At 42.1% G+C, this 12744-nt stretch overlaps 1 protein-coding gene across 7 annotated transcripts in view; it reads left to right on the top strand.

Moving 5' to 3' along the window:
• ZFYVE9 (zinc finger FYVE-type containing 9) overlaps window positions 1-12744 on the top strand; it is a 228733-nt gene that overhangs the window by 41053 nt on the left and 174936 nt on the right. For 2 of the 7 annotated variants that reach the window (XM_019937807.3, XM_019937805.3), the window contains exon 1: window positions 2853-3190. The exons of the other annotated variants lie outside the window; for them this stretch is intronic. The gene's annotated coding sequence lies outside the window, so the exon portion shown is untranslated. Of the gene's footprint in view, window positions 1-2852; window positions 3191-12744 lie in introns of those variants that run through there. 7 annotated transcript variants of the gene reach the window in all.

Below are 12744 nucleotides of genomic sequence, written 5' to 3'. Positions count from 1 at the left end.
GATTCCTATGCCATTCACCAAGCCAGAAAATGAGTATCATTTTGGTCTGAATTTTTTTTCCCAGCTATAACTGACAAATAAAAGGCCTGAATTTTAAAGGACAAATTTTAAGGAGCAAAGAAAATTTTGTTTGGGGTGCTATATTTTAAAATCATTTGAAGAAACCATTCTTAGAATACTGGCTTTCTATAGTATGTATATGGTATAAAAGCAAAAGTAGGTTTACCAGGTTGGGAATAAGGAGATTTTTTTTTTTTTTGCGTTACGGGGGCCTCGCACTGTTGTGGCCTCTCCCGCTGCGGAGCACAGGCTCTGGACGCGCAGGCTCAGCGGCCATGGCTCACAGGCCCAGCCGCTCCGCGGCATGTGGGATCTTCCCAGACCGGGGCACGAACCTGTGTCCCCTGCATCGGCAGGCGGACTCTCAACCACTGCGCCACCAGGGAAGCCCAAGGAGATATTTTAGAGTCACTGAATAGTAGTGGAAATCAATGCAAAACTGAGGGTAGGGTAACCAAATCAATTGACAGCAGGTCAAGGTAGATTAAAATGAAAGAGATTTACAGTAGGGGAGAAGAGAACAGATGAAAGACATTTCAGAAGCAGAGAGCAGATTGGGTAGGAAGAGTCAAAACAACGGAATAAAATTATGGATGAAAAGATTTAAAGTGGACTACTATAATCAGGGAAGTGGTAGTGATGATAAAGGCAGCCTCTTTGAGCAACATAATTTGAAGAGAAGGAGGGAAAGCGGGAAGCAAGAGGAAACTGGTCCTGGAAACAAATGAATCATCTTCACGTAGTAGCTACACCCTGGGTAGCATGATTACTCATAAACAAATGCAGATTTCCTGCGGTGATAGTGAACTAGGCTTGGAAAGCACAGTGCTAATGTTAGGTTGCCATACTAATCTCAACTAAAGGGCCCATTTCTCTAGATTGAATTTTTTTTAGCAACAGTAACTTAGTCTTATAGTATTTTCTAAATACTGAAGAAAGGACTGTTAGGGCATCAGATGGGAGACTGAAGGAATCTCAGGGTCTACTTCCAGGTTTTCCTTACGTTGGATGCATTTCACGTGTAGAATGGTGGCAGTATACTACTTAATTCATAGCGCTGTTGTGAGGATGAGTCACAGTTTCCTTCTGAGCCCCAGTTTCTCTTGTTATAAAAAGGGGATAGTGACTTTTTGGCGACGTGACTCAGAAGTAGGTGGTTGAAGGTACACACAGGAACAGCTTTCATTGATTGGGAGAGAGCTGTTAGGTTATATTTTCTCTAAGGTGGCTGCTCAATTATTATTTGAAAATTCCCAGAGACCTTATATAACTTTCTCATTAAGATTTATTATTATTAGGACATAACCTAAGGTAAGGTGAAATTGCCTTATAATTCTTTTTTATACAGAAAACTGTACTGGTTCTATCCTGATATCTGCCATGCAACAGAATGTCATAGGATCCAGTATACTAGGCTGTATTATTCTTCAGTGGAGGTATGTTACATAAATCCATTAGTGAAATTTAGGGAGATTTTACCCAGACCAAGAATGATGACAAATGATGCACCCATCTTTCAACAGGAACACACACACACACACACACACACACACACACACATATACACAGATTGAGAGAGAAAGAAAAAGATGAGAACAACCTTGAATCTAAGAAAGACAGAGAGTATTTTGGAACCAACGATAATAGGAACTAACATTTATTGAGTACCTTCCATGGGCCAGTTCCTTTACATAAATTATCTCCAATCTTCACAACAACCAGCAAGGTAGGCATCAGAAAACCAAGGTTCCGAAATATTATATAACTTGCCCAGGGTCATAAAGTTACACACCATAGAGCTGGAATTGGTTGTATCAGGATCTGTCTGCCACCAAAGTCCCTGCTCATTCTACTATACCACTTTGTGATAAAATAATGTATACTATTTGTAAAAGTATGGGACCACAGGACTTGAAGAGTTTCTCTCTTTCCCTATTTTCCCTCTGACAGTCTTCTTTTGTTCTTGCTTCTGATTTTGCAGCCTAGAGTTTGAGTGGGATGGAATATGGGGTATCTGTAAACAGAACGATTCCACAGCCCCAGCTATATAACGATTTCCTTCCTTCAGAGCCCTACCTGGGATCTGGTGGGGGTTGGGGGTGGAAGAGTAGAGATGGGGGTGGGGGAGTGGGTTAGTTAGAAGAGATGGTTGTTCTTCTCTTACCTTTAAGTTATTTATGAATTTCAGGACAACTCGTTGGCTATTGTCTTTTCTTCCTCAGCATGTTATTATTATTATTTTTTTTCTGTTTTGGGGGAGGTTGGGGGTTAAGGGTTTGGTATCCGTAGGATATTCCTCAAATGCTCTGCCACAAGATCCGAAAAAATTAAGGTCAAAGACAATTCCTTCAACTGTTTCGGGAGAGGATTGGGGGTGGGGGGAAGGTTGGTTCTGGGTCACTCTTCTTGCATCCAGACACACTGCAGGGATTAGGAGGGATCCCCCTTGAATCATGAGAGATGAAAACGAGGAGATTCCCTCACACCCCTGCTCTCAGGTGAAGGTCCGAGTGACGGGAACGTTCACGTACCTTCTGGAGAGAAAGAAAAGGTGCAAAGGTGCTCAGGGCCTGAGGACTGGGGAGAGGGGAGGGGACCCACCAAGGTTGGTGGGGATCGAGGGGCTTCCGGCTCCCGGGAGGCGTCGTCGGGGGCGGGCCGGGGGCCCGAGGGCTGCGCAGGGAGCACGGGGCCCCGCCAACGCCAGGCCGCGCTCCCTCGCGTTCCCTGCAGCTCGTGCCCGGGCGGCCGCCGCAGTCCCCGCGCCGTAGCCGGGCGTGGGGTCCAGGGGGCGCTGTGGCCCAGCGGCGCCGGCGGCAGGAGCGGCCACGGCGACGCTGGAGGCTTCACGGAGGATCCCCGCTTGCAGCACCTCGGTTGTCCCGCCGCAGCCTTGCGCCCCCGGCCCGGCTCAGCGGCGCTCCTTCGGGATCCGCGTGGCTGCGGCGGCCCGGGAGCCCGATGCGGCTCGGCGGGCGCTGGGCCTCAGCAGCAGCGGCAACCACAGCTCCTTCAGGAGTGGGAGGCTTCGCGGCGGCGCCTGGGGCCGGGCCGGTGCCCTCCGGAGGAGGCTGTCTGCTCAGGGACGACCCCCACGGCCATGCTGAGGTGGCGGCGGCCGCTGCTCGAGGTGAGTGTGGCGCGGCGCGGCGCGGTCCCGTGCTCGCTGGCCTTCGGCCGCCCGGGAGGGTCCTGGGCAAGCCCTCGGGCCAGGCGGACGGGGCGTCCTGCCGCTGCGGCCGCCTCCCCCACCCCGCGGCTAGGGGGGGCCTCAGCCCTTCTTTCTCGCGTCCCCCGGGAGGCCGGAGGCGCGTGGGGGGCGACTAGGCCCCGCGTCGCCGGGAAGCCCTCGCCCCGGCCTGGGCTCCGGGGCGGCCGGGTGTGTGGAGCGGGGGACTGGCAGGGTAGCTGGCACCCTTCGGGTTGGCCCCGGCGCCGGGCCGAGCGCAGCCTCTTACCCTGGGCCCCGCACGTACATCCCGGAGGGAGGCAGAGGACGCCTGTTTGCGAACAGCCTGGGCTTTTCCGCGCCCCATGCTGAGTCCCGCAGAGTCCCGGGGGGAGGGGCGGGAGGGCAGGGAGAGAGAGAGAGAGCGCAGAAAGTGCGGGGCCCTGAAAGCCCTAGGAACTCCTGGAGTGTCATTCACCCACCTGACTGGGCTGAAAACAACCGTTTGCGTCTTATTTGAGGTGAAATTTCATCACCTACGGGTAGCTCATCTTTGCCTTCTTCTGTTACATTTTGCTTCTAAGCGTGGTTTGCTTTGGAGAAAGCCCCCTCCCAGCTTTGCGATGTTAAGTTTCCTAGATAAATACAATCAGAAAATATCTTAAAAAAACAAAACAAAACACCAAAGGTCTGGTCGCCCGCCCCGCCATGAGAGAGTGTAAATATTTTAATGCCTCAGTCCTCGTTACAAAATTGTCTCCCTAAATAGATCCATAGGATAGATGACAAGAGGATTTTAAAAAGTCATGCTAATAACAGATACCTGATAGAAATAGGACATATTCTAAATTTTAGTAGTTAAGTGATTTGTTCTGGTATTAATTTAAAAAAAGTTAGTGATTACAGTTGGTACCATAAGTCAGATATTTGGGTGTTTGTGGCTTATGATAAATGTGGTTCAGGTTATTCTTGTTTCCCATTATGTATGTGAAGGTTGTAGGATTAATAAATACTTATAAAACTTTTATAATCCTGAAAAAAATATACTTATTGTAGAAAGTTCAGAAAGTACAGAGAGGTACTATGCCAACCCTCAGTGAATATTTAATAATGGGGGAAAAGTCACCCATAATCTCAGAACATTTTGATGGTCATTTAAAGTTTAAAATGGGCTGGTACTGTTGGTGATTAAGTTATTATCTCTGTATTAGGTTCAAAGTTAACTGTTCCATTTTACTGTTGAACATCCAGTCATTTGTATAAGACCTATAAAAATGTTTTACTAAATTACATTGCAGTCATAGTTGAATTCATCAATTAAAACAGAATAACATGGGTAACTACCTAAAAGATCCCTGATTTACCTTCTGTGCAGCATGTGAATCTCCAGGTCTAGGGAGGTTTTGGGTATTAAAGGTTTTTTGGGGACCTATCCTATTCGATGCCATAGCCTTGTATTGTTTTTGTAAAATTTTTGCTTAAATATCTATAACTGTAAAATATTGGCTCCATTAAAAAATTTGGGGGAGGTAGATGAATTTAGGGTTAAAAAAATTTAATTCAGTTCTTAGTGTGTCCCTAAAGACTACGAACATTAGAATCAGCTAAGAGTGCTTATTAAAATATGCAGATTCCTGGCCACTTGAATCAGAATTTCTAGAGATGGTGGTGGCCCAAGGAGCTTCACTTTTATCAAGCTCCCCAGTTATTAGTCCTACTAAAGTTTGAGAATCACTGGTAATAAGTTTAAAGTTAATTAACCTTGTCAAACTGAGTGAAAGTATCTGTTTTCTAGCAAAGCTATAAATCTTAAGTGGCAATACAGTCATTTCTTATAGCGACAGATAATGGTGGTAATCTTAGAAAAATCATATTTCTAGGGACAGCTGATTCAACCAACAAACGTTTATTGAGAGCCTTTTCTGGTAGCTGTGGTGTTACAGAAGGATACCTGACCACTTACCTTGGCTCTTAATCTTGGACTTCAATGTCACTGTCTGTAAAATGCAGATAGTTATCATACTTATCTTGCAAGGCTTTTAGGATAAATATATCTGAAAAAGCTTTGTAATCTGTGAAAGATCTTTATACAATTTTAGCTGTTAATATTAAGTGCCAGGTCCTGTCTTTGGTGTTCTGAGAAACACAAAAATGACCAAGGTCTGTGCTAGCACCTAGCTAATTGTAGAAGCAGGACATGTTTAATTAACTGTTTTTTTAAATAAACTTATTTATTTATTTTTGGCTGTGTTAGGTCTTCGTTGCTGTGCGTGTCCTTTCTCTAGTTGTGGCGAGTGGGGGCTACTCTTCTTTGTGGTGCGCAGGCCTCTCATTGTCATTACTTCTCTTGTTGTGGAGCATGGGCTCTAGCCGCACGGGCTTCAGTAGTTGTGGCATATAGGCTCAGTAGTTGTGGCTCACGGGCTCTTGAGCACAGGTCAGTAGTTGTGGTGCATGGGCTTAATTGCTCCGTGGCATGTGGGATCTTCCCGGATCAGGGCTCGAACCCGTGTCCCTTGCATTGGCAGGTGGATTCTTAACCACTGCGCCACTAGGGAGGTCCTAATTAACTGTTATAAGGCAGAGTCAGATAAGTGTTGTAATTGAGTGGAACATGCTGGATCTCTATTTAAGGCTTCTATGTTTAATCCAGTAGCTTGCCCTTTAAGAATATTAATAATTTTTATGTATGGTCATTCCTTTTTCTTCTAATTCCTGATTCAGTATTTTATTCTTTAAGGAGAAAATTGTATATGTTGCCTGGTGAGCAATAGTTTTATGTTAACTCCTTGAGAAAGATGGTGTGAGTGGAGATGATCCCATTTCTTCCTGTTACATTCCATTCAGTAAACTTTTATTTGGCACCTGTTATGTGCTGGCCGCAGACTAGTTGCAGGGCACAAAGCTTCTTTAAAAGATGACTGCTTGGGGCGTCCCTGGTGGCGCAATGGTTGAGAGTCTGCCTGTCGATGCAGGGGACACGGGTTCATGCCCAGGTCCGGGAAGATCCCACATGCCGTGGAGCGGCTGGGCCCGTGAGCCATGGCGGCTGAGCCTGCGCATCCGGAGCCTGTGCTCCGCAACAGGAGAGAGAAAAAAAAAAAAAAAGATAACTGCTTAGATTTTTAACTTAAATTCTCATGTTGCTAAAGGGATAGTGTGTGTGGTGTGTTTTGTGGTTGTTAATTGCATGATGTGGTGCAGAATATGGAGTCAGATGTGAGTACGAATCCTTACTGCAGTCTTACTGCACTCTTATAGCAATGTGACATTTAGATCCTGAGTTTCTTCTTATGTGCTACTGGAGTAATGGTACCCCTCAGTAGTCAGGGCAGTAGAACGGGTTCCATGAGATAAAAGTAATCAAAAGCAGGGGCTTCCCTGGTGGCGCAGTGGTTGAGAGTCCGCCTGCCGATGCAGGGGACACGGATTCGTGCCCCGGTCCGGGAAGATCCCGCATGCCACGGAGCGGCTGGGCCCGTGAGCCATGGCCGTTGAGCCTGCGCGTCGGGAGCCTGCGCGTCGGGAGCCTGCGCTCCGCAACAGGAGAGGCCACAACAGTGAGAGGCCCGCGTACCGCAAAAAGTAATCAAAAGCAATTAACTCAGTGTCTGTCACATAGAAGGTGCTCAATAAATGCTCAATTCCATTCCTCCTTTTGGAGAAAACAAAAACAAAAACCAGGCATTGGAATTTCTGTGTGACTTAAAACTTGGTAGCTTTAATTTTTTAGAGAATGAGTTTACTTTTGGAAGTTTTTGAAATTTTTGATAGAAAACAATTTTGATCTTAACTATTACACATATTTTCCATTTCATTTTTAGCAAATAAATTAGCTCTTCCCTATGTCTAGCTAATAAATTAGCCATTCTCTGTGAAAATATAGTTGTTACATTTTCAGAGTTTTATTCATTTTTCAGTTATTCATTTTCAGTTTTACATGATCTTTGATTTTACTTGTGTGTACCTGACTTGCATTGTATAGAACAACATTCTTAGTATATAATAATCAGTGAAAGATACATAGTTGCAGTTACCAAATAGAAATAGTTCATATACTTAGTTTTCAAAAAGCAGTATCATTTATTAAACTTACATTATTTAAGAATTGAAGAATCTTCAAAACATAGACTTTTCCTTACATAACTGCAGTAGATTAGAACTAGATTTTTATAACCTGTCAGATATGGGATCCAGTCTTTTCTTATAACCTGTATAACCCTGGACAAGTTTCTTACCCCCTTTAAGCCTCAGTTTATTCTCCTATAAAACGAAGCTGATAATACCCATCTTATAGGATTATTGCGAGGATTAAATGATATAATGTGTAAGTCAGAGCTGTAATTCAGTCCCATGAGTCCTGGTAAATCAGTGTTACCCTTGAAGTGGAAAATATACTTCTTGTTTACTTCTGTTTGAAAGAGCTTGAAAGGTCATTATTTATGGAGTTTACTACCAAGAATATAAAATCAGTATGATCAATTTGTATTAGAGATTGCTAAATTAAGGAGAAACCAAGGTATCAGTATTAGTATTTTAACTGTGTAGTTAGTAGAATGTCTTCCACTTTATAATACTCCGTAAGTTTTATTTAATAAAATAATTTAAATGTTATTTATAAAATATTTCCTGTTAAAAATTTTTCTTTTGAATTATTATAAATAGCCCATTCACAGAACTGGACTCTTAGAAAAATTAAAACAGTATATACTGTTTTGTATTTATGAAGTACTTTTTGAGAGCTTTTAATAAAATAAGGTAAAGATGAGGAAATTTCTTTGGACACACTGAAATCAAGAAAAAGGCATTGAATTCCTATTGGGCAAGGGAGGCTTAATGCATGTTGATGAGGCTGTTGAGGTGTTCAGGATTTTATATTACAGAACTCTTTGTAAAAACCCTAAATTTTTTTCTGTAAATTATCTTTTAGTTTAAATTTCTTACATTTGTTTATTTAAGCTTAAAAATGCTTTTGCGGCCTTAGCTTTTGACCATAATAGTTTCTTTAGTTGATAATTCTGTAGTGAGTTATCATCTTTTCAACTTTCTGGTTGTTTACGATAATACATCCTCAAGGATATATGACTTAATATCGATGATGGTAGTTCTGTTGCATTTTTAAAAAGACTGAAGTAGTAAATTCATGCCTTAGATTAAAAAAATTAAACTTAAATGGAAATTTGTTAAAAATTCTTTATTCTTTTTTATTTTGGCTGCATTGGGTCTTCGTTGCTGCGTGCGGGCTTTCTCTAGTTGCTTTGAGCAGGAGCTACTCTTTGTTGCAGTGCATGGGCTTCTCATTGCCGTGGCTTCTCTTTGTTGCAGAGCATGGGCTCTGGGTGCGTGGGCTTCAGTAGTTGCAGCACGTGGGCTTCAGTAGTTGTGGCCCTCGGTCTCTGGAGCGCAGGCTCAGTAGTTGTGGTGCACGGGCTTAGTTGCTCCATGGCATGTGGGATCTTCCCATACCAGGGATTGAACCCATGTCCTCTGCATTGGCAGGTGGATTCTTAACCATGGCGCCACCGGGGAAGTCCCCAAATTCTTTATTCTTGTATGTAGTATAGTCCCCTATTGTTTGTTTCCATTCAAAGTATTAAAGCTTTTCTATGAGGTTTTATAGGACATAGTTCAGAGTCAGCAATAATGACTTGCTAATGTTTCTAAAGCTTTTTCAAACTAGTTAGGAAATTCTGCAGGGAACCATTATTTGAGTAAACAGAGCGCATTTGGGGCCTTCATTCTACATACATTGGATCAGCCACAGTGTTTTCCCATTTGATTATGATCACTTTTAGATCTTTTAATGCTGATTTTGAACTGAGTGGGCTGAAAGTTATACAAGATTGTATAACTGGTTTGTTACACAATCTTATAGTTGCTTTGGATGCCATAATTTCTATATAAAGCTATAAAAAAACAGCAGTTCTGGAGTCTTTTTGCTGGTATTAATGAAGAGGTAAGCATTTCTGTTTGTAACAGTTCTCTTCTAACCTCTCATCGTAGTTTATCTACCAGAATTTGTTTTATTAAAATGAAAAAAGAGTAAATCATATGTTTTATTATTATTTCAAAACACAACAGAGCCTATCTCAGAATTCTGTTTATTAAAATAAAGAACGAGCAGTATCAAAATTTTGTGAAAATATTCCGTCAGGGTTTATGTAATTTTTAGTCTCCATTTTTCATTTTCAATTGAATGAGAGAAACAACCTCTGAAAAGTAATTGAAGTAAAACACTGCAAGTTTGAGAAGAAATTTAAAACTTCAGAATACATCATCTAGACCTTTTTGTAATTCTGGTGATGTAATAGCTGCCAAAGTTTTTTGTTTTTGTTGTTTTAAAAAATTAGTAGCTAAAGTAAATTATTTTTGAGATTGTTGTGAGGTCACTCTTGGAAATTTCTGCTCAATGGTTAAAAAACAAGGTTAAGATTCTTTATTCTGGCACAGCCCTTCATGGTCTGGTTCCAACCTAATCCATGGGGTCTACTATTCATTGGCCAATGAGTATTGTATCATATTATGCCTATAATAAACCTCTAGCTTGCCTGGGCATTTTATAAAATGTGTGTGGCTAAAGTGGGAAGTAAAATATAAAATGTAGCTGCATGCCCCATTATCCAGTCCTCCCAAGATTCCAGGTTTACAACATTTTCCTTGATTTCTTTTGCCTTTTATTGCTTATTTGTGTAATGGAAAAGTTTTGTCAATGGTGTGCTATCTTTCTGGTAGGTGTTTCATGTCTGTTATTTGTAATTCTTAAAATGATCCTATAATACCCATGGTATCATGGACGTTTTACAGCTGAAGGAACTGAAGCTTGGAGAGTTTTATTGACTTTCCTAAGCCCACATCCATGATTCAAACCATATAACTCTGACTACAAACTCCACACTCTTTTTCATCATGTGAACTTCCCCATGTGTTCTGTATTTGTTTTATTATAAGATTTTCCATAGTGCTTTAGGAAGTATTCAGATTAGAAGAGCACAACTTTAGTTGATTTGCCTTTGAAGTATGCTATTGGCATGTAGTAATTTGTATATAAAAAAAGATGTGTATGTGCATGTATTTTGGGAATTTCTCCTTTCATATACTTATTTTTGAAGTAGATAAATGCCTGCTTTGTGATTATTATATAAGTATACTAACTGATCTCTGGACCTCATTTTTCTGATCTGAAAATGAGTGGTGGGCTAGATGTTAAGGCCCTTTCCACATTTAATATTCTATTCAATATTTCTAAAGAAGAGCTCAATGAAAAGATAGATGGCATGTGGACAACTCTAGGCAGTGGTGACTAAATGTCATTAATGAAGTAACAGCATGGGGGGGGCAGTTGGCTGTGGGTAGTGGCTGAGGAAGATAGGAGAATCAAGACCAAGAGATTGTAATTTACATAAAAGTTTTCCTTGTAATGACTAAAGAGAATATATTTCTGAATAAAAACACAACAACTCTGGAAATTAGCTGGATGAATAGTTTGTGACTGAGGCCTTTTCCCTCTACCTGTTATTCCCTTTCTTCTGCCCTTTCTTGTGATGTGTTTATGTTTGTGAAAAATGCATATAGAGCTGTGTTATATGAAAATAACCAGATCAAAAGTAGCACACTTGAAATAATTAAAGCTTTCATATTGCTCATAAAGTGGGAATTCAGTAATTAAAATGTGGGCCCATTGTTGTAGATCTTAAGAGAATTTGTTGAGAAAGCAAAGGAGGGCATGTTTTGCATTCAAAAAGGATAAAATGCATTTTAGTGACAAAACTTTTCTATAGCCTACCCACTCTGGAGGTATTAGAGATGCTAATATTGACGTGTAGGTAAACAGATGATGTTTTGACTGGTTGGAAAATTGTTACCCAGCTAGAAAATTGTCATACTTTTCCTTGTTCGCTTTTTCTGCAGTCCTTGGATCAGTGAATCTTGACTTAGCAAAGAAATCATCCTCGACCAGGAGCAAGGAAGTGTTCTTTAGTCAAATACAATAAATTTTTTTTTTTTTAGCATACTAGATCCCTCAGGTAGAGATTTGTAACTGCACATTCATATTTTAAAAACTGAGGAGTAAAAGTAAAGAAATTTGTTTCACTTTATTTAGCAGTATATTACCCAGACTAATTGGCCGTGGAACCCTTTTTATCCACATAATAGTAGTACAGCTTTTACTGATCTAGGTCAACTTTTATCTGTTTTATAAAGCCTCACCCTCACAATATCTATGGCTATTTGAACCCTCCGGTGATCAGTCCTGATTACTTCCTGAAGGACTTCATTCTGTTGTTGGTTACTGCTGATTATTAGAAAATTTCTTTTGTATTTAACCAAAGATCTGCTTTTCTTTAACATCTATCCTTTTGTTGTTTTCTTCTCTAAAATTATACAGAATAAGTACTCACTTTAATATCTGAAGCTGACAAGATAATATTTTGTCTTCCCTGGCATAGTAATTAAAAGCTCAGACTTTGGAGTTTGACTGCCTGGGTTCAAATTTTAGTTTCACTGCTTTTGCCTTGTGATCTTGCGCAAGTTAATTAATGTCTCTGTGCCTCAGTTTCCTCATCTGTAAAAAAGGAATAACAGTAGTACTTTAGTGGACTAAATGAGGGGATCCTTATAAAGAGTTAATTACAAGGGGCTTCCCTGGTGGCGCAGTAGTTGAGAATCTGCCTGCTAATGCAGGGGACATGGGTTCGAGCCCTGGTCTGGGAGGATCCCACATGCCGCGGAGCAACTAGGCCCATGAGCCACAACTACTGAGCCTGCGCGTCTGGAGCCTGTGCTCTGCAACAAGAGAGGCCGCGATAGTGAGAGGCCCACGCACTGCGATGAAGAGTGGCCCCCGCTTGCCACAACTAGAGAAAGCCCTCGCACAGAAACGAAGACCCAACACAGCAAAAATAAATAAATTAATTTAAAAAAAAGTTAATTACAAAATGTGTTGGTTTGGTCCTCTGGGAAGCATTGATATTTTTCTTTTGGCTGTGTTCGGTCTTCGTTGCTGTGCATGGGCTTTCTCTACTTGCGGTGAGCGGGGGCCACTCCTCGTTGCAGTGCACGGGCTTCTCACTGCGGTGGCCTCTCTTGTTGCGGAGCGTGGGCTCTAGGCGCGCGGGCTTCAGTAGTTGTGGTGTGCGGGCTTAGTTGCTCCGCGCCATGTGGGATCTTCCCAGAGCAGGGCTCTGAACCTGGCTCCCCTGCATTGGCAGGCAGATTCTCAACCACTGTGCCACCAGGGAAGTCCCCACTGGGAAGCACTGAGATGGAGTTACTAGTGCAAGGGATTTTTATGGGGGTAGGTAATAGAATGCCTGTGAAGGGAAAGGGAGAGAAAGCTGAACTGACCAAGGAGAACCTCAGTCTGTGATGCAGATCTGGAAAAAAAAATCTTGGACAACCCAATAAGAAGCTCCAGAGCAAAAACTGCCTGTTAGAGGAGTCCTGCATTAGGAAGAAATGGCCAGGTTCTAGAAAATCCTCTGTGTTTAGTCACTGGCTAGGAGCTGCCCAAGGAG

Source organism: Tursiops truncatus, chromosome 1 (assembly GCF_011762595.2).
Source record: "Tursiops truncatus isolate mTurTru1 chromosome 1, mTurTru1.mat.Y, whole genome shotgun sequence".
Taxonomy (NCBI): Eukaryota; Metazoa; Chordata; class Mammalia; order Artiodactyla; family Delphinidae; genus Tursiops; species Tursiops truncatus.
This window is presented reverse-complemented; position numbering and strand designations above follow the sequence as displayed.